This window comes from Onthophagus taurus, chromosome 6 (genome assembly GCF_036711975.1).
Source record: "Onthophagus taurus isolate NC chromosome 6, IU_Otau_3.0, whole genome shotgun sequence".
In the NCBI taxonomy this organism is placed as follows: Eukaryota; Metazoa; Arthropoda; class Insecta; order Coleoptera; family Scarabaeidae; genus Onthophagus; species Onthophagus taurus.
This window is the reverse complement of record NC_091971.1, coordinates 6445256-6468441: the sequence shown is the minus strand read 5'-3', so window position 1 is coordinate 6468441 and position 23186 is coordinate 6445256. Positions and strand designations below refer to the sequence as shown.

The following is a 23186-nucleotide window of genomic DNA, read 5'->3' as shown; positions in this document are numbered from 1 at the left end:
TCGTAAAAATAGCCAGTTTAGGAGGCAAGATGGCGAGAAAAACTTCGACACACGAAAAGAGACCGATAACGTTTCCGTACGGAGATGAGAAAAAGATCGAACTACTCGTACATTACGGTTATAGGTCGTTGAGAAGAAATTATAGTAATTCGAAGTGGACGGAAGGGCAACCCCTTTCTTCCTGCTGACCGGCGCGGCGGTCACTTGATATTCGACGAACCGACATCGAATAAATTATGCGAACTTGGTTTCATACGCGCCGCTCTTGGTACGTTGATCTGGAGATATGCAAATTTGTAGACTCTCGGTATGGTTTTCAAGTAAAAGCTAAAGGAAAACGAAAGTCACGAAGCCGTCTGTGTGCCATAATTTAGATTTGCCGCGTTAGGAACACGTTGATACGTGCGTGCTACATTTTCCGTTCTTGCTAACTCGATTGCTAACGGCAACACAACTTCCACTTAAACGTTTACTAAGAAAATTCACATAAATTATCTTACATACCGAACATATTGATCATACAACTAAAAGTTTCACTTTAAATATCTATTAATTACACAAACAAAAAACAACTTCATTAAAACTTTTTTGGCGTTAATAGATAATTCTTGTAATCATTCCGTTTGTAGCCTCAGCTGTCTGTTGTTTTCATCACGAAAAAGACAATTTTTTATATTTTGAAATGTATCAGTTGATGTTGAAAGATATCAAATCAAATATTGAAAGATGTCTGGAACGATATTGATGGATGCCATGGATAACGTCGAGTGGGATGATATTGAGAAATGTCTGAGACGAGAATGGAAGATATCATGTCGGATTTTAAGACGTCTCAGAGGCAATATTAAAACCAGCTAGAAATTCTGGTATAAGAGCAGGGATAGAGATGGTTTTTGAAGAATGAGGTTGTATCTTAAGACTTATTAACCCTGAACGAAGTTATGAACGATGTTGAGAAGTGCCTACCAAGGTGGCGCCAAAGAAACGATGAGATACATCAAATACAATGCTGAGAGGTATCAGAGGCGATGTTGCAATTTTAAATATTTATATCTTAAGAATTAAAAATGATGAATTCAAAACAGATACTTTTATGGAAAAGTAGATACTTTATTTAACAATTTCAAAAAGTTTCATAACAATTCTCGGTTTTCTACAATTTGTATATATACATATATAGAATTTATCTTTTATTCATTCAGCTTACAGTAATACAATACAAAAAAAGAAAATAAAAATGGCAAAGCATGATTGGTAAAGAAATTGAAGAATTTTTACCACACCACGGGGTGTATGGCTGCCATAAATTATGTTAATAGCAGTCGAACGGTGAAGTGTGCTCCTGCTATGGGCAAACGAGTGAAAAAGCTTTTTCCATTTGTCTCTCGAATTTTAATGTCGAACCTACTTCGTGGTCCTACAGCGACACATTAACAAGTTGACTCGTAATCTTTCTTGACCATTCATTCAATTCAGTGCAAAATTTCATACGAAAATAACGTTATACGACGTGCAATTAATTCGATAATTATCACTTTACTTTTCATTACTCAGCCGAAGTGAATAATTAATGTAATAAATTGAATTTCAAATACACATCTTAATTGAGTCGGAAAATTTCTCGAGGAAATTATTATTGATAAGTTCTATTTGATATTTTTATTAATTTTCCACTACTTAATGTATCTATTTACATCTTTTGTAACTTTCCATAATTTATACGTAACTATAGATTATTGACGCATATTTTCGAATTATGTAATTTCCAATTAAAAACCGCATAAATTAATTTAAAAATGAATAAATGATTTTTAACCCACTTCATAATGATAATAACTTAATAATAAAAATCTGTTACATAGATGATCGTAATACAAAAGTCATAAAGTATTTTTAGACTTTTAACCTTTAAGGTGAGCGTGTCACATAGCGGATTATCGCGACTGATTTGAAATTAAAAGTTACGACCGTTCATTAAATTTTATTGTCCTACGCCGTCCATTAGTTATTGTCGTACGCATCGCTAATTAATGAAATTACAATAGATGGGGAATAAGTTTGTTTTCTGCTGAGTAGTGAGACGCATTTTTAACTACGACCATGACATTTTTTCTTTTACAACGGATGACACGTTAGTCATAAAATATGGATGTATCCCATGCATCCTGCATACCGCCTCAAAATAATTAGTTATTTAGAAACTTATAAATAATTTATATGGGAAAAAATTTAATTCTTAAAAAATGACAAATTCTCATTTCCTTCCTTAAAAAAATTAATTATTAAAATTAATATCCTTACCATATTATTATTTCTGCGATGCGGCAACATCTGAAATAAAAAAATAAAAGATGAAAATTAACGTCATCTCTCGGTTTATTCAAAGAAAATTTATGTCTCCCACAGAATTATAATAAACGAATAATTAATACTTTAAGAGTATGGGGATAAGTGGGCGAGATTAGACAGTGTTGTTCCGGTAAAGATGGCTATTAGAAAATTCATTCGAGCGGGGTCTTCGACAGAGATTAAGTAACATTTAAGTACCACTAATGACACAGTCAAAGCGCGCGGTAGGCTTATTGTATAATTAGAATTGATTACAAGAAAGAATTGGCTTTTGTATAATTAGAATTCACACCGAGTTGACACAGTCATTATATTAACCGGTCCTCCTCTATCAATAATTAAAATCTAGCGGAAAAGATGCTGGAGACATGCAGTGGCAAAATTAAAATTCATTGAAATTTATTTAAACATGTACACAATTTAAATTTTAATCATTTATGATGTGTTATTTTCAAATAATTTATTCTAACTTTAAATTTTTTTCAAATAAAATTGTTGGTGTGAAGTAAGAGTCAATAACGATGTTTGAAACTGTATTCTGACAACGACTGATGAGGCTCATCACTTTCACTAATCGGGTACTGTAAATTACCAAAATTGCAGATACTAGGCAGTAAATGAACGACGGGAACTCCATGAAAAGCCTCTACACAGGGTGTCTCACGTAACTATATATATAATATAGTAATATGTAACTATAATATGTTGAGCTTAAGGCAACCGTATGTTTCGTTTAGTTTCTAATTAACATTGAGGTTTTGTAAATTGTAATCAATATGAATTTTTCTAATCAATAAAAGCGTGATATCATTGAGTGTTACATTTTATGCCATAAAAATGCAATACAAGCTGAAGAACAGTATTTTGAAGGTCGCCAGTCTTCTCTACCTTTTTTAAATAGGCTGATAATGTGCGCAAGTATGATTTTTATGATACGTTAAACGGAAATTGTTATCTTTACTTTCTACAGAACGAGTTCGATAATATGTTGGATGAATTGCTCCTGCAGACACGTCATTTGCTTAAATGGTTTCAACACGATGGGGCACCACCACTTAATAAGCTAGCGGTACGAAATCATGGAAACGTTTGCAAACGTATCTATCAATTGTTTCCATAGCATACTACCTGAACAGGTTCCAAATTATAAAAATAATAAATATATATAATAAATATTTAATAATTAATATATTAATAATTATATTAATAATTAATAAATTTGAATTTGAATTTGAATAGTTGAGAAAAGGCCTTTTTTTATAAAGTCATGGCCAACTGTGGTTTCCATTAGAAAAATTACAACTTTGTGTCATAACTCAAAAATTATTGCTTAAATAAAAAAATCAATTAGACTGCTTTATTAATACCCTACAAATTTTTCCTGTACACATTTTTCCTAAAATCAATAATAGCGGAGCCATAGGTATCGAACGATATAACAAAAAAACGGTTTTTTCGAGATATCTAGTTAACCATGCATTTCATCCAAAAAACAAAAAGCTCATTAAATTGAGTTCATGACACTGCAATTCTTTCCCTACTTAATCGTCTCTCTATCTTCGCTAGTTTTCGAGATCTCCATACTAAACATGGAAAAAACTCCCTGTATATCAAGACATGGGTTTTCTAAGGGAACAGTTTATAAATTATTTTATAAATTATCTCCCTGACTAACTCCTCCGACTTTCATTAAATCATCATCATCTAAAATAATTTATTTTTGAAACAAATTTTATATACATATTAGAATTATGAGATCTCGTTCATTCATAATTACGAACATGATATACAAGAAGTACCAGTTATGAGATACGCAATGTAAGCTGCTTACGGTGTAAGCTTGCAAGTGTACAGTAATATTCACCGACAATGAGTGCAGTATTTAAGCAACGCTAACGTGCTGAAGCTGACATTGACATTTACATCGTTTGCATACCTGATGTGTATTACTCTAGCTGGATACTACCGAGAACTTTGTTCGTATCCAAGAGTGGTCGTGCGTTTTAATTTCACTCTGGCAGGTGTATGTCACCCACTTAATAACAACCTTATAAGTACGCTTAGATAGTTATTCCAGGTATGCGTTAATACTATTCAAAGACACTTTTTGTATTTATTTTTTATTGAAATCAAGATCGCGACATTTCAAACTTTATCCTTGGATTAAAATTAAATTTATTTATTTATTAAAAATAATCGTGTAATAAATAATAAAGCTCTCCAGCAAAACTTTATGCTTGCTTATCAAATTTATAATCTACGAAATTATTACTACTTCATGATTATCATTAATCTTAAAAAATAATAAATTCCTGCATTATCTATTATCACAATATCTTCCGTTGGGAAATTAACTGGTTATAAGAAGATATAACTTATGATAACCCCTCGATACTTTTCCCTGATACTTTTGAAACACCTAAAAATGAAAAACAAATTAAGTTTCTTATTAGAAACGGTTTCGAGGTTAATATTTTTAAAATTTCTAATCTTTTATGGTTTAGAGGTTTTCTAAGGATTCGTTACGGGTTTCTAGGTAACCAAGAAGGCGCGTGTCAAAATTACACAGAATCTCCTCAACGCAACGGGTCGCTAATAAGTTATTAGTCGAAAGTACTGTTAAATTAAGTTCTAGGAATCCCCGCTTGTTCGACATCGTTATTTAAAAATTTTTTTATAAAGATACTTTCTACGGAAGCGTAAAAAGTAACTCGGGCAAGGTCTAGTACAGTCTTAGCGATAACGAGATCTGATCTAAGTCAATTATCTTTGAGTTATGCGCGGTTGGCATGAAACTTTGTGGTCCATCGAAGCTCTCTTAGTCGTCTCTTTATGGGTTCACCGATTCGAAATCCGGCCGCAAATTTCACGCAACTCTTGTCTGTTGATACATTATATTATAGTTAATAAAAATTTAATTTTAATTTATTGTGTTTACTAGAAAAAAGTTGCAATAAATTGTGTAATAAAAAGGTTGGCCATATTTTTTTTTGATAGCAATACAGGTTATAGGTTGAATGCAAACAATACGAAACCATAAAAAACATCCTGCAGTGCATGAAAGAATAAGAAGTAATTAATCTTAAAACACCGTTACGAGAAACTTTTAAATACAACCCGCCCCTGGACATATATTTTGCGAAAATTTCACTCGACTTATGTCTTCACGACATCTGGCAAGCGGTTGGTGAGTTTTCGGGCACGAAAATTACCCTTTTTGAGCTTTCATTTTCCGTACACGGATTTTTGTCGATCACCTGCCTTGTTTACCGACTAAATTTAGTGTCACGAAGTAGTCGTCCTCGATTAATCTGAAATCGAGAAAACCCATATGCCTCAGCATCCATGACATGTTGGTGTAATCGTTAATTTATCGTTTTCTTTGGGGCTCGCTATTTTCGCAATGCGTTAATTCGACGAACCTCAACGAATTTGAGATTTTATCACTTGGCGGCGAAACGCGTTTAAAAGACGGCCGGTAATAACAGAACGGCATCCCATGGACGCCAATTAGCCTTCTACAACATTAAAATCTCTTCGCCTTAACAATGCCAATGTATTTTGAAACTAATTGAACATCTGAGCGACCGGTGGCATCTTAAAAACGGGCCAACGGAATTTGGTTTGACGTACGTCGGCTTCCATGCGCATCTCAACTTTTCTTTATACCCGTTTTTATCTCATTTTGTCTCATTATGTATATTATTAAAGTGGTAATCATCTCGACGAAAACTCAAAACAAAGTTGAAACTTAAAAAAGTATTAATAAAATCAAAATAAGTGAGTAAATAAATTAAATAAGTACCTAAAATATTTCTTTACAAATTTTTTTATAATTAAATATTGCATTGAATCATTTTTTTTTAGAGAAAACCGTTATTTTATTTCTTTTAATGACCGTTTAATATATGCGATTGCGCCAAAGAGCGACGAAACGGTAGTCTGTGTCTCCATAACAGAGTTTTCGCATAAAAAGATCGATTTATTGTGAAATACCTATGAGAAAGTTTGAAGATAGACATCTAAATGTGTATGTTTAAGTAAAAATAATGGATGAAATCACACTCTTAGTATTTTCACACACTTGTTTTAGTATTCTTACTTAGCTTCCTCACTTACAATTAGCATTTTCATGATTGGGTTAAATATAAATACATTTAAATAAAAAATTACACGAGATGCTAGAAAATTGATTTTATTCGACCTTTTTACATGACACTTATTAATAATCATCTTTAACCGGAATCGTAGAGAGAAATGATTTATAAATCGAAAAATAAGAATAAAATTTTTTGATATTCGTGGAGTTTCGGAAAAATTCGTTCTAATAAAGAAATATTCATCCTAAGAGATGAAGAAATAAAAGTTGACTTCATAAATTTCACTATTTGTTTGCAATAATCATCTTTAATGAGCACCATATGAATTAGTCGGAAATTTTTTTGTTAATTACAATTAAGTAATTTATAAAATTAAGTCCTAAAATTAAAAATATTTTTTTTATAACTTTGTGAAAGTAATGATTGTTAAAACGAACGAATGCAATAAATGTTTAATGTTTGAAAGAAGGTCTTAACCTCGTTGATCTTTTTTTTAAATCAAATAATTATATCAGAAAGCACGTTCGATTTTGGTAAATAAGATAACCAGGGTCTTTATAACAGTTCGTTCTTGATTGAGAATTTGACATTTTCGTAAGCACTAAATATAGACGAGCCTTCATGGTTCTAAAAGCTAGCAATGCGGTTCCACTTAATTACCTGGATTAATAGGTTTGCGATAGGAAGAAGAGTGAAGAGTAAACTTTATTTAGTGACTTCTAATCGGTTTTATTAGTAATAACGTAAAGTGTGTTGAAACTCGACTTATAATACTAAAATTATCTGATTAACATTATTGGTGAAACTCAAGGTTGTAATTATCGAACATCCCTAAAGCTAAATGGTAATCTCCGTGCCAAATCTCCGCCGAGGAACAAATATATGCAAATTACCAACTTAATCATCTTTTTTAATTTCTTTTTGCTCTGTCTGCGTTTTAACCGAGTCTGAATCAGTAAATCAGTAAAGCAAACAGACCGTTACTTTATGATAAATTCTCCGTAAAATTGTATTTCGTTTAATTTTGATCTTAGCGAATTAAAATCTGCTGTGTAGATAATTATTTTAAGATACTAAGTAGATAAGATTTAATATTATCTAATTTGCAATAAATTCATACAAGTTATCCTGCTTATTTAATAGTTTTCAGGAAATTATTTGTCGAAAGATGAAAATTAATTAAAGTTAAATTGCCAATTTAAATAAACGAGTTTTTAATAATTACAATTCTTTATGAAAAAAAAAATTGTTTGCATCTAAGGCCTTGGAATAATTTCATCTCTATTCAAACGCAAATTAGATTTAAAGACCCAATTAATGTAAATTAAATTCATTGTAAATTATGCATAAACTTTTGCACAATACTGATAATATCATGCAAAATTTATCGGTGTTAAAGCGAATATATATCAAATGCGTTAAAGTTTATTAAGTAATTATTTTTATGCCGCATAAGGAAACGATTTTTTTCCGCGACATTCTCCTTTTATAAGGCGCCAGAAGTAAGCGGATTTCTACATATAATTATTTTAATATGCTTATGTTGCAATTGAAAAGTGAAGATGCAAAAATAAAATGACAGGTCACATTATTTCCTTCTACCGGGAATGCAATCTTTATTTAGTTCTTATCCGATAGCTTTCACAATGTGTTATTAACCAACGAAGAGAAGAAAGCTTAACAAATCGTTTAAAACAACAAAATGAGAGTAGTTATTAAATTATCTAACCAGAAACAAAGTAATAATATAACGTAATCAATAACTTTTTAAACTCCGATGTCTCTTTTATCCAAACCTGGGTAAACGAGGGGAAAAAGGAATTGGAACGTAAAATCGTGGAATTGTAATGATGAGGAAATCATCCTGGAAATATAAAATCATAAAATAAATATGTGAACTTTCAGAAACGAAGAAGAAAGCACAGACGTCCTTAACCGTGTGTGGACTAGATTATCGTTTAGATTTGTATAAAATTGGACAGTAATAAAGCCATAGAAGTGCACCATGACTTTACGGACACACTGTATTCTGCAGCAGTGTTTACAAAGATGCTAGAACCCGGGCAGGCAGAAATACAGGAGCCACGAATTAAGCGTCCATGACCGCACAACAGTACAGATAGGACTAGGTCCTATAACAAGAAGAAGAAATTTTTAGTAACATTTCAATATCCAATAAAAAGATGAGTATTTAATTTAAAGAGATTTATGATTAGTAAGTAAAAACAATTACTTCTACTTATAAATTCCCATAAACATAAATCACCCATAACTTAAAGCAATAGATTGTTTGTGTCTTCAGAAATTAGTAGTTAGAAATTTGATAAATTGAAGAATCCATTCGTGTTTGCAAATATAGAAACCAGAGGCTGATTGGTTCATCTTTGTATTGCCTTCGAGATTTCTACAACCTTCCGTGTAAACCATAAACAATAGATATAAAATAGATTTATTACTGTGAAATTGGAATTTTCTCATCGTGATAACTAAATTTACTACTAACGTTTGAATTGCATGCCTAGATGAAATAAGATTTCAAGTATCGAAAGAACAAAGAGGCAACAACAGCCATTTAGCTTTCTTTTTTGTAAAGCTACAATGATTTCGTATCTTTTATTTACTTAGAATACGGCATCGGTTAATTATAGACGAGATGGTAATTTGCGTGAAGTCGCGTGACCTTTGAGGTCAGCCACACGACTAAGTCTTTTTAGAAGAAAATTTTAATACCTACCGGAAAGATTAATTTTGCGAAATCATCGGTGTTTATTGATGAGTTTGCAACATAAAACCGCCGATGGGATTTCTTTGTAAAATATTTTTGTAACATGCGATGACGTACGATGTATTCCATTAGGACTAACATCTTCTTTGCGTGGTTTTAACGTAGTTTACAGAAAATCTTAATCCTCACGATGGGCGTTGAATATTTTAATATTTATGGGAAATACTTCTTCTAATATTTCTTGTCACGTTGTCGTCGTCAACCACCTTAGTCAAGTCTTGGAGGAGGATAATTTCAGTCGCAACCAAACCTCATCAACTCGACCCGTGCAGCAGGTAACATTTAAATGTCGTTGGCATAAATGTTTCGCCAACCTGTTTCATTAACGAGGACGCGCCTTCGACGATTAACTATGCAACAAATATTTAGTAACCGAAACGACGACGACGTGACGTAAAATGAAAACATGTTATTTTATAAGATAGATTTGATTAGATCTTACGTAAGAGATATTGAAAATAACGACTTTCAATTCAAAATTGGAATCATCTTAAACATCGTTTAAGATTCTCCATATTGGATTGGTATTATTGGATATAATGTTCAAAGTTAATTAAAATTAATAGTGATCGTGTGGTATTTTTAATGTATTCGTGAAGTAACGGTGAGTCATTCCAAGAATTACTACTGATACCGTCTGGTATGTAATTATATAATAACATACGGTGACTTGTTGATGTTTCAGAATACTCATATATCAATAAAAAATATTCTTATAATTTATAAAATTTTACGTGCGGAGCTGTAAATAGTAAATTAAAATTTTACGATAATTATTTTAGTGTATTGTTAATTTAGATTCTCATAAACATTTTTCGTTTTATGATGATTTGATCCTGAATATACATTAATACATTTTATCCATTAACAATTTATATCGCGTTCCAATTCTTCTCTTTATCACGAAGAAGCAAAACCCATAAAATACTTAATGGCATTTATGATTTTAAATGGAATTATAAAGCATCACGCACGAAAACCGTCCGACTGGTTTTAAAAATTAAATATTTATAGCGGTAGCGTGAAGAGCACTCAAAGTGGGCCTTCCTGACTTAAAAATCTCAAACGACTTATCACAACATAGCTATTTACGTCCCAGAAAACACTTTACCCCTTACGTAAGTCGTAAACCGTAACGAGTTGGGTTGAGTCGATTTTTTTTCTGCTTTAACTTCACGCGATACTTCATACACCGTACATTGAAGCAAAAAAAGGGAGATAATAAGACGTTCAATATCTACAAAGTCTTGGAATTATTTATTACTGAAACCGAACCGTATATATCTGAAATAATTCGGCTGTGGTCCCGGACGTGGGGCACAATCAAAATTCCAACGATCTCGTTTAAATTCTGCACCGCCGGTTTACTCGGTGTCACTCCCGTATTAGGCGTTCGTTATACAGTGCGTCCGATTGGCCACCGTTGCACAAAGAGAATGATTTAGTATGGGGCTCGTTATATAGGCTCTGGGAATAATGTACCTTATTGTTTTCGATTGGTGAAACGCAATATTATGCATGCACCCGTTTGGAAGACAGGATATGTTTACATAAAAAAGAATGTCCCCACTCTAAAAATGATCTTTCAAAATGATTTAAGATCTTTCTTGGATTACATATGAATGAATGAAACTTGATGCTAAGTATTCAGTTTGATAAACTGGAAGGATTACTTAATCCGATTACTATCATTGAAATATCAATTTGGTTGAATTGTACAATACTAAGAATTTCTTTATGTCATCAGTCGTCAAGGACGAATTTTGGGAAGTCCAAAATGGCAACTGCTCATTTGTTGCTTTGTTTCGAGTATTACATCAACATTCTGCAGTCTATAATTATCCACTAGCAATAAATGATATTGGAAGAACCATCTCATTACCAATCACAACAACAAAACAGAAACTGAAAAAAAATTAAAACCTGAGCAACGTTTTCATAAGATGAGATCTAAGATGTATTTTAGGAGACAAGAGGCGCATTAATGAGTTTAGCCGAGGTCGTTTGCGGCCGGGACTTTACGATGGAGACCTTTATAGAAAAAGTTATTATTGTAGCGCCTCGACTGCAAGTGACCTTGGTGAAATCGAATACAACTGACAAATTTAGAAGCTTGCGTATTCAACTGAAAAAATAAATTATTCCGATATGAAGCGATAATCGCATAATTGATACAGATTTTTTTTTGTATCGAATTTTAATAAATTCTCATTATAGATTCGATACGAATACTCTAAAATTTTTATTTTTATTTTATGTTTTTAAATAAAATTATTCCTAATAATCCGATACAAACGATACCCGGCAACATAACCGGAATAGTTCGGCGAATACTCGACAAAGTAGTAGGAAATTTCTAAGAAACGCCGCTTTGGTAAAAACGGTATCAAACAGGTGAAACATTCAAGGAAAACCCAGCGATCCGTATCAATTTTGTCGAACGACATGACGGGATTTACTATAGATATGTCGATAGAATATTTTCAACCGTTTAATGTATTAATCGAGACTGGCTGGAGTGACCTTACCTCGATACTAAGGTCATTTCGGCCTCTTAAAGGCCATCCAACTTGAGTGTAGTTGTTACTGCAATAGTGTTGATTTCCGCGTTCGACTGACTGTTACACTCAGACGATTTCTCCCGGTGTATAAATATAAATGAGAAGCGACCAACATCCAATAATAATTGCTTACCGCGCCGAAGTGAACTCATTTCTTTTGTGGCTTCACAGTGAGAGTAATCTCGATGTTACCAAATAGTCGACTCGATTCCTTTCATAGTATCTCATTTATTTATGGTCGCAACGCTGCTTTAATGACGAAGAGAACTCAATCGGGAGTAGTAAATAATCACCGATGCGCGGGAAACTTAATGACAGTTTATGATTCCATAAATACGACGTCCGTGCCAACTTCGTACGATTAGCTGCGGTGGAATCCGGCATCAGAAAGCTAATAAGACCAGATAGAGCGATATAGAGCAGTAAAACATTCAGGTGGAACTCGAGCCATGACCATTTTAGCGGTGAAATTCTAGTTTAATGACTCGCGGCGCATCTAACCTATTTCGTCCATTTGCTGGTTCTCTTTATGTAACAATTCGCAACGGGTTTACTGTTACTATGCCAGGATGTACGTATACGACAAATCGAGTTATACGAATCTATTCGTAAGAATGTTTGAATCTTCACATAGCTGTCATTATAATTAAAAGATCTCAAACATCGTTTTAGCGTATCCCTGTAACTGTACATGTAATCCATAATTTGTCTAATTACGGACCACGTCGTGAGGCCCATAAACGAGCAGTTACATCTCCACGTACCCTTTTCTGGTCACATCTCCCACACTCTTATTTTGTGTTGGTTTATACACGACTTGACCTTACACTTGTTAATTGTACGTATTATGCGAAAACTGAAATGTATACAAATATTCTTTGTAATTTGTGATTATTTTCTTGTTCATTCAATTTGAGTGTATCCGCAAAATAATTTTGAACGCGCTAATAGACTAACTAAATGCTATAAGTGTATCTTTATAATGGTTTTAGTATTTAGTGAGGGAGGTTGGGAATCCCAAAAAACTTTCTTTTCTTCTACACCGAGAAATTATGCGATGTAAATTTTCTTTATAATTTGGAGTAATTATATCGGGTAACAATAAAACGTAAAACAATGAGAGTTTAATTAACTGGTGAAACATATATATGCCGAGCCGTATTCACATTATTTTCTCACACGGCAAAATTGGGTGTAGTCTTGAAGCATAGTTAGGTTCCCACTCTTTAAACGAGAAGAAAAATAGTATTGTTATTTAAATAAATAGATTCAGTCAATTGAGAATTCAATAAAATGGTATATTTGATTTGATAAAAATCTTATTGAGTATAGATCTGATTGTGTGTTAATGCTTACGGAACTAAAAAGTTAAACACTACAAATGATTGATGTGCATTTAAATGGACACGGTTTGCTACACAAAGTTGGCATGGAAAATTCGAAATTTACGATGATTGCCGCGGTGTTATAATTTGAAAGGGTACAACTCAACAGAGCGTGCTTTTCGAACAAGTGTAAATTACTAGTTTCGATAAACATCTGGGCTGGTAATGTGTTGTTAGATGTTTAAGATTCAAAAAAGAACAAATTTGCTTAGTAAACTTTTACTGATATTGCTTGTAATGATGCAATAAAAAACATGATGCGAAAATAGATAACACGCTACATAAAAATACATTTTACGAACTTGTACTCCATAAAATAACCATTATATTTTACACCGTGACTAGCTACCGCCGTAACATGTTTGTTTTTGCCACTTTGTTTCCCGACATGTAAGTTACCTTAGATAGGGTAGTAAATTTTCGTAACGATAATTCTCCTTAAACTAAACCTTTTTTAATACCACTTAATATCAAATTGTGGTGATAATTTATGGTATGACGGGATTTAATGAACCGTATGGACCAAGTGCAAATTATTTCTTCGGATAAACATCTCAAGCGGTCAATACGTTAATGGCGATGATAATCACGAAGTCGGCACGAGGATGTAGACGCCCAGGCGCAAGTAGGCTATAAAAATAATCGATACTTAGCAAAATTGCACGGTACTTGCTCTATACAAGTGGACTCTGTGTTTGCTCCAATCGTTTTTCATTATTATTCCATTACGAAGGGGGCCTTAATGCGAGAGCCCACGCGATGGCCGCCATTCAAAAGAAAAATCCGAGTTATTACACTCACTGAACAACTACCTCATATTTTCATATAGACGATTTGTAGTGACTTATGAGGAAAAATTTAATATCATCGATTTCAATGAAATTTCGCACAATCTTAAATCCTAGCTGAGCGTACTAAAGATTGAGAAGGAAATAAACGTAAATTCGTACTTTGCTTACTGAATTACGAAACGAATAACACCGAAAAGCAAACGATTAAGTTTTATTGCTTGTGTTATTTCTCCTGGGACGTTTATACTCTTATAAGTATGGCTACTAAGAAGAGAAATGAAAGTTGTGGTTGATATCTAGTATTTGTGTATAATAAATTTGATAAAACGTGGTTATAACGATTGTAAGATTACGTTCAAACGAGAAAACGATCTATGTGCTTGTTCAACACGGCTTCCTACAAGAATATGTTAATAGATAAATTCTTGCTGTAAGTTGGCATGAATAACATCGAGGAAAGGTTAAAGATGGAAGAGAAAGATGTAAAGCGATGGGAGCACGAAATGATGGAAGACACACAACGATTCATGAGCGTCAGAACTTGGAAGAGAGTAGCTCCTCGCAGATAAGTTAACTTACAAAGTTAATGCACAGAAGAGTACGGAAGATAAGTTAATGTATAAAACAAGATTCTGCTCGAGTATGATAAGTTATGGTGTGCAGAGATCTTTCGGGACATATTTTCCGAATGCAGGGAGAAGATCGAAAATACCTAAAGTCAGATATGTCCTTTAACATAGCCGGTGGAGGATGTAGCAAACCTAAACTAAACTAAAGACTTTATGAAAATTTACACTCCTTTGATGTCTCCACTGGCCGTCAATAGACTCGATAGCGGAGATTCGGTGTCGATACCCTAAAAATTGTATTCTTTTAGATGGCAGTATGCTCATATTGACATTTTACCACGTTGTGTAGCTTAACTAAGCTAATGAATTGATCATTGTACCGATATGTATCAACTGTAACGCCCCAGCCGGAAGCGGCCTTGGCTTATATAGTTAAGCCAAGGTCAAAACTCAATTCGGTTCGGAGAGTCTTAATTTGGGTCATAGTATTTCACTGAAATCTGTGAGATGTCCTTTACTTATTAGTGTTCAGTATGTATATGATTTTCAATTTCAAGTAAAATTAGTTTTATCAAGAATTTAATGCAACTTACAGTAGTTTTGATAAAAATGTGGATTGGTTATCTGTAACAAAAAAAAATGTAAGATTGAAAATGTAAGATTAAATATATAAAATTGCGAATGTAAGATCACAACCTTTATATTATAATAATTCGTTTTGAAATAAAAAAAAATCATATAAATCAATAGCAGCCACAACGTCAAAGAAATATCACCCGTTGATCGTTTCTTCGTGCTTGCGGATTACTCAACGTTTGTTTTCCGAGCGAAGAACAAAAGATATAATGCAACTGCTATCCAGTAGGTGGTGCTGGAACAATATCGCTCCGCAGTGACCTATGTTGCAATGGCGAAAATGCACGTACAGCAGGAATGCCGGTGCCTGGGAATATTGGCGGCGTATTCCTTTCGACCTCGTTTTAAAAGCACAGGACTTTAACACTTTACACTTAACAGATTTTCATTTATAAGATATTGTGTTCATAGTTGAATTAATAGGTTTTCAAGTTCTAGACTGTACAAAACATTAACGCATTACATTAGAGAAACTTGTTGGTCTCTAAGGCACGATTTTCTATCCTAATGCCGGCAATTTATTACGTATTGTGCACGGGGCATGTCTCCATGGGAGTGCTGTTCTGAGTATTTATGTTATACTCACCGTGACATCTATATATAGCAACAACCAACGTCTTCGATTCAGATGAAATCGGACCTAAGTTAGGGCCGTAATTGTCTTATATCAAAGGACGGCTCTGTGTATGTTCTCAACCGAGATGTATGCGATAGGCAATTTTAAACTTTGACATTTACCGATATTAATAATAAATAAAACGCGTTAAACGATAATTGGGTTTCGAGAAACAAACGATTATTACCATCGGGTGGTAATTGGAAATTGGAAATTACTTATTTATACTAAATCGCAACAATGTTGCTAAATAATTAATGGATACATTTCGATACATGTCGAAGAGCTGTTTTATGTAAAAAACTAAGTAATTACATATAAGTCATTAAAAGTTATAGGTAATTAATCGGTTACTTGAGTGCTTTTAATCGTTAAGTAGAACTTCCCATATCTGGAATGCTTTCAATTAAGATACGACAAGTTATTGCGTGTAAAAAGCTGTTTTTTAACACATTCATGTATACGCGATTAAATTAAAAGTATCTATTAACCTTTATAAGTATTAAAAAAAAAGAAATCATGGCGTTTTCAATCAGAGTTTCTAGAGAAAACCGATTCAAATTGAAATAATCGCTCTTAAACCTACAAATCAAATGTTAATCAATTATTAATTGTTGTGTTAATAATTTTGAATATTTGCGTTAGATTCGGTTTCACAAGTGAACCAGTCTAATTAATAAATAGGTCATAGAAGACGTTGTTCTCTGGTTCCCACGTAGTCCGAAGTTCAGAGCGAGGTTCTTTACTCTTCGTCTGAGTCACGAGCTCAGCGTAAAAGTACTAATAAACTCTGCGAGCATTTAATACCGACGATTTAAGAGTCCACCGTCGAGCATGCACATGCACCGCACACCTTTATTACTATTATTAGCGACCAGAAATCCGTAAAATAAACACCAAGCGCGTCACAGTCTCGCTCAGATAACACGCAAAGCGAATTCTTGATCCTCTTCTACAACATTAGTTGGAGAGAGATGTGTGCAAGTGTCCACGCCATCAACTGTGAATAAATTAATTTTCTTGAGGGGCATCGCGAAACATCTTGAGAAATAACCGTAACGATTACATATTACTTTGTATTATTGTCATAACGAAAATAATGAATTCTTAATTTAAGTAGTCAATTCTTTTTAGATCATCTCTATGCGATACGAGTAACTGAGTTATATAGTGTCGACCTACTTATTCAAACTCATTCTTCTTCAACGAAGACCGCCAACGAACAAAAGAGCAATTATAACGCCGCCTTTTTTGCGCGTGACAATGTTATCTAGTAGATGCATCTTTAAAATTTGGGAACCGGCTCCCCATTTGCATGTCGTTTCTGGGTTGGTTCCGCCAGATCGTCCTATTTCCTGTGGTAACTAACTCGCGCATCCTGGGATGCTCTTCCTTCTCGATTCTTTCAATCGTCATCGGTCGTCCATTCAAAGAAATTACACACCGGGTGGCTCCTCGGATTCTTATTTGGCATGAGAATCCGCCTGTTTCCTGTCTTACAAAGACCATTTCTATTTCTATAGAATGGAAAACATAACAATACCTCCCGTACTTGTATTACAAATATGACTTAACCTATTTACGTCATAAGCCTAGATATGTGTGGATTTTTTTTGGACATTATCACCGAAGTGACAATATGTACATACGCTTTCATTTGATATTATTTACACAACTATTACTACTATATTTTGTTAAATTATATAAATTATAATTAATGTGTTATATTGAACTAGGTCTAGTGTTAGTTGTAGCGATAGTGCTAGTATTAGTACTAATAGCTTGAATTAACATTTGCACTATCATAAGAACTAATATTAGACCTAGAACTTCAAACATTCGGCTTTAGCCATGTGTCTCTCAAGATGACTAAACACCATGTTCCTAGTTCTAGTCTAGTGTTAGTTTTAGTGATAGTATATTTTTATTGAAGTACAACTAAAACTAACATCGTCTCGAGAGATGCATAACTAAAGCCGAATGTTTCAACTTCTAGGTGATCTTCATAGTGACCAAAACATCCAAGAAAGGAAGTTTCCAGCAGCTATCGTTTCCATGATAAAAAAATGTGTTTAAATCTATTTCCTTTTTTTTTTATTTATAGACAATAACATAAAATATAAAAACTGTATTAACTTTATAGAATAGTTAACACAGCTATAAACACCAAACACACTCATTTTTAATATCTCCAACTTTAGCTGTAACGAATTATGAGCAAGCCATTTCAACGAGTTATCGACTAAGTATTTAATTGTTCTCGCTTTTCTTTATAGTCTCCAATCACGGCATTCTTCCATTGAAGAAGACGCAATCTCTTAACGTATTTACGAAGATTATAATGTAGTCGTAAAATATGTGGTTGTCGATAGAAAAAGTGACAAAGTTTCATAGCCCGTTGCGTTATTAAACTAACCGTAAATGAAAATAAAACGACCAGGCGGAACTCAATTTATTTTTACTGCATAAACTGCCATCAACGGTACGCCCAGCGTGACTCTGTGGAAAAGTGCCCAGACCATTGTACGCATAAGACTATAAAAATCGCACCAGGATATTGTCGCATTAATGAAGAACGAATGGTGTGTATGTAGCGAGACCTTGATATCGACTAATAGAGAGGACAGGACGTATAACTCAGATCGTTAAACTAGAAATTTAATAGGGATAATGTAGTATTTTTACGAATTAGTAAGAATCGCCGTTGGCAAGGTACTTAGAAGGAAATAGATATTCTGGATACAGCATTGAAAGTTGAAATGGTAAATAAAATTCTTTAAATTTAAAATCATATAATCAAATACACCATATATACTAAATTCGAGTTTTAATGAATGAATTAATTAAAAGAACTTGTTTGATTTTCTAGGATTCTCAATCGCAATAGATGATTTCTCAGTAATCTTCTTTCTTCGAATACTGTACACGGTGTGTGGTATTGGTAGCCCGAACAAAACCGCACCGAAGGCCGTCTCTATTTATTCACCTTGATACCCGTGCACGATCTAGTAATTCTCAAGCAATGCCCGGGTACATTTATTTGCAATTATCCGCAACGCTACGCGAAATGTCATGACTGAGAGAGCCGAGCCGCGAAGAAACCTTTGTGTACCACTTCAGTCCCGCAACAATATCTCTCCGCACTTTGCCAATGAACTTTTTGCACCAACGCCTTGCCATTTACCCGATCTGTTCCATCAATGATCGCCTGCATTCCTTGTCCTTTTAATGTCAATAAGTGTGCAAGGGTATGTCACATCGTGATCGGCTTCGGGGCGTTATTAAATAACCGCAACTTTGAAACGATTTGAAAGTGTTTCGTTTATTTTTAGAAACCGATTATTAAAATTGAGGTGATATCATTCACGAAATGTTCTTTGGTTTAATAACAATTCCGTTTTTGGTAGTGTAAGGATACACTTTAACCTTCCAACTTTTTATTGATTTATTTTGTTGTCTTTGGTAAAGCTCAAGGCTTTGCGAAAAAATTTTAAGATTATAAGGTTATTGCGATTAACGAGGAATGTACCGACACAAAGTAACGCGGGAAAATGCAAATGTAAATAGGAAGTTGTCGAGCCGTAACGTTTCTTTTTTTCGTATATTAAATTTACAGTTGGCAAGTTGTATACAATTACAACCTATTTTAAACTACGTAACTATGACATGCATATGGATAACTTCAAGCAAAAAAATACTCCTAATTGTGCTTATTAGAAGATAGGCATCATTTCCGATTAAATACTTTGCAAGGTAAATTAATTTAAGTTTTACATATCGAGTAGGTGTATAAAACCGCCATCAAACATTTATTATTATCTTTGTTAAATTTCAAAGCAAAGATACAAAGTTTCTAGTAAATCCTTTCTTCGTCTTTTTTATGAAGCATCCAGAACCAAGTATAACTAGGAAATTTTACCGAAGGATTTAATACTCAATTTTCAAAACAATTTGATCAAAAAGTACTCCGTGCATAATTGGTTATATCCGCATTAACCTACAAACTGTTAGTTATTTAGTTTTCTACAAGCAGTAACTAGTTTTCTCTAGATTTCTCCTAGCAGTATTTAGTTTTGTCTCAGCAGCATCTAGTCTTCTGGAAGGACAATATATTCTTTAATCAATAGTGTATACATTTCTGCAAACACTATTTAGATTTCTGCAAGCAGTATTTTGTCTTCTGTAAGCAGTATTTAGTCTTCTACAAGCAGTATTTAGTCTTCTGCAAGCAGTTCTTTGTGTTCTGCCAGGACTATCTATTCTTTGATCTACAATGTCTACACTTCTACCTGCAATATTTAGTCATCTGCAAACAGTTAGTAATCCTTTTGAAGCAACATCTGGACATCAATCGCAGTATCTAGTTACCTCTAAAAAACTTTTTGTTTTCCATAGACAGCATTTAGTATTCTATTAAACGTGTTTACCCTTCCATAAACAAATATCTAATCTTCCGCCAGTAGTGACAGCTATGGCACGCTTAATGCATATTGGACTTATATCAATCGTGAATTCGAAGTGAACTGATGAGAAGGTAGGCGAAGTGTTGTTAATTGCCGGGTTTAGTTCGGGTTCCACCTTAAAGTAAGATTAAGATGATACAGACAATAATACTTAATTAAGATCTACAATCACATTTCGGAGGGTACAAGAATCCTGCCAGTTCCAAGATTCCGGAAAAGACTGAAAGCTGTTGTCACATTGTTTTTCCAATTTAATGTTTGAATTTAATTTGTATTTTTTAATTTATTTATTTTAATTTGTATTTGTATTATACGCTTTTTTTGTAAAATGGAGTAATAAAGAATTATTACTATTATTAAAGTGTATTTTTAAGAAACTTGTGACTTCCTCCATAAAGTAACTATCCTATTTGGTACTTGTAAGATGGGCGAAGATATGGTGATAGTCTTGTTTGAATCAGATACATAAATATTCTTGATAAGGTAAACTCATTACAGATAGGAATAATTTAAAATGTTTTTATAACAGTCATTAGCACAGGGATTGAATAAGCAGGTAGATACATTAAGATAGAAGTAATTAGATATAGTTTTTTTGAATGCAATAATTGCTTCATTTGGTACATCTCTGTCAGTCACTAAATCTTCAACCAGGATATGGTGAAAAAAAATCTATGTGAAATGATTTATGAATTAAGGTCATCAATCTGATTAGTTTGCGCAACGTGGCTACTCTTCCATACGCAGACGTCAAGGAGTCATTAGGTCGTATTCTACGCAGGACGGTCTGTGAAAATAAATCAAACTGGTTGGAATGGTTAGAGACGATATAAACGAGGCACTCCCATTTCAAAAGGCGTCTGAGTAGTAGGAGTCCATAAGCGTGTCATCGTTTGAAACGCGCCTACACCAAGTCCATACGTGTCGTTTCAACTCAAAAGGAGCAATTAATACTCGATGGACTGACTGACAAATTGCATTGAATTGAATTCTTATGCTCACCGTTTGTTTAAACACCCCAACAGTATAATATAGGAGTTTTATAAAACCCACTCAGTTAAAGTATGGTCTTTTCCATTTTCGTGACATCGTTAGTGCTTGTCACCGGTCGAACGATGAATGATGAATGCTACACGCATTTTTAAACAGGACATTGCTCAATAAACCGCGATTGAATAGAGTTCTTTTAATTCGCGTTGACACACATATTGAGAGCCGGACATAACCGAATATTCTTAGAGATATAAAGAACATATTTCGAAATGAGTTTCGATAGCCCGCGGACATTTGCGGGATTCCCATTTAATTAACCGTCAATTTCAAACGTTTAAATTTAACGCTAATTGAGTTAAAATGGGCGCGTAAATTCTCGCGTGCCTTTAAGAAATTTAGTTTTTTATCGATAAACATTTTGCTACTTTATAAAACTTTCCAAAGACTTCTCACTACATCACAAAGCTTATTTATATGGTAGTAGCACCGATGCTGTATTAATGACAGTAATTTTGTTAAATGTACAACAATTTATAATGTTAACTATTAAACCATAATATTTAAATTTTTGTTTAAAATAAAATATGAAATCAAGATGAAAGTTATCTTGTTTCTACTTTCTACAAAATTAAGACAGAAAGAAGATAAATTGTTTTATAAAGTTAAGCAGCAAAAAAAAAATAACAAACTTCCTCCTCTGTATTCCACTTTCCAAAGAAACTGTATCGAAACTCATCTGATGTTGAGTTAATAATTCTTAAGAAACTATTATTACTTGGAAATTTCCCTCGAAGCATATAAAACTTTATGTCTCCACCGTGTTAATTTACGTCATAGACTGTAATTAATACACCGACTACCGCATATAAATTCATATCAACCCGAAAAGAAAAAATCAACCAGCGTAACGCAAGCCTGGAGGTTTCTCCCGTGTAGCAAAACCTAGCGGTCTTTAGAACGTTTCGTATCGTACACATTATTACGATTATTCTATTTAATACTAAGATAATTCAATTTAGATAGAGACGATAAGGCGTTAAGTTGAATTGGTGGGATGTACTTTTCAGCTCATTCACCACTTATAAGCATCGCTTCTGATATGTGCCGCTAATTATAACTTTAATTGCCAAGCAGGTGTGTTCTGGTGAGTCTCAAGTCGGTATGCGTTGACAGCTATCTTAAAAATGGTTACGCTGCCTTAAGAGGGGTGAATTATACACATACGCCTTTTTCTAAATCGATCGTTGACGCTTTATATGGAAAGAAATATTTAATATTGCCTTTGCCGCACTAAGCGGTTTCAAATTCGCTGCACGCTACTCGAAGTTTCTAATAATAAGTTATCTTTTCGCGGAAAGTTTACGTAATCGTATGGGTCTGCACATCAAAACAAATTGTCGTCTTCTTATTAATTAAGATTTTTTTATATAAACTTTGCGGAAAGAAAAGGACCACACCGTATAAACCAAAACGGTCGAAAACTGTACGTCGCCTTTTTGAAGTGTAATTTAATCAAAAACGAATTTATATCGTTCGCCAAGTCACTTAATCACGAATCTTCTCAGAATTTTGTCGGCAGAGGCACCGTCCAAACCAACCAGTTTTTACCGGTAAATAAATCGAACAAAACCGGATAATTGAAGCTTTAAAGTAATTGCTGGTTTTAGTGTTCTTGGAAAACCGCATATTGCATGTAAAATTTGTAATTTTCATTATTTATGAAACTTATTTATGCAAACATTTTTCATGGTAATGCTGTTTACAGATAATAATTTTAAATTAAACAAGGTGATTTCGATTTTCTTCATTCTTTACTATTTGCAAGTAAATTAATGACATTTATTTATATTTCTTTATTTACATTTCTATATTTCCGTCGTATATTCGTTCTTGACTTACTTACTTTTAAAATTACTATTACAATATAGTATAATTAGA

General features: G+C 33.4%; 1 protein-coding gene across 4 annotated transcripts in view; it reads right to left on the bottom strand.

Annotated features, from left to right (window-relative positions):
• Window positions 1-23186, bottom strand: part of LOC111427965 (transcription factor Ken) — a 117592-nt gene that overhangs the window by 79181 nt on the left and 15225 nt on the right. For 2 of the 4 annotated variants that reach the window (XM_071196585.1, XM_071196586.1), the window contains exons 2-3: window positions 15134-15164; window positions 2302-2331 (exon numbers count right to left, since the gene is read on the bottom strand). The gene's annotated coding sequence lies outside the window, so the exon portion shown is untranslated. The remainder of the gene's footprint in view (window positions 1-2301; window positions 2332-15133; window positions 15165-23186) is intronic. The other 2 variants (XM_023063341.2, XM_023063342.2) reach the window with 1 other exon arrangement.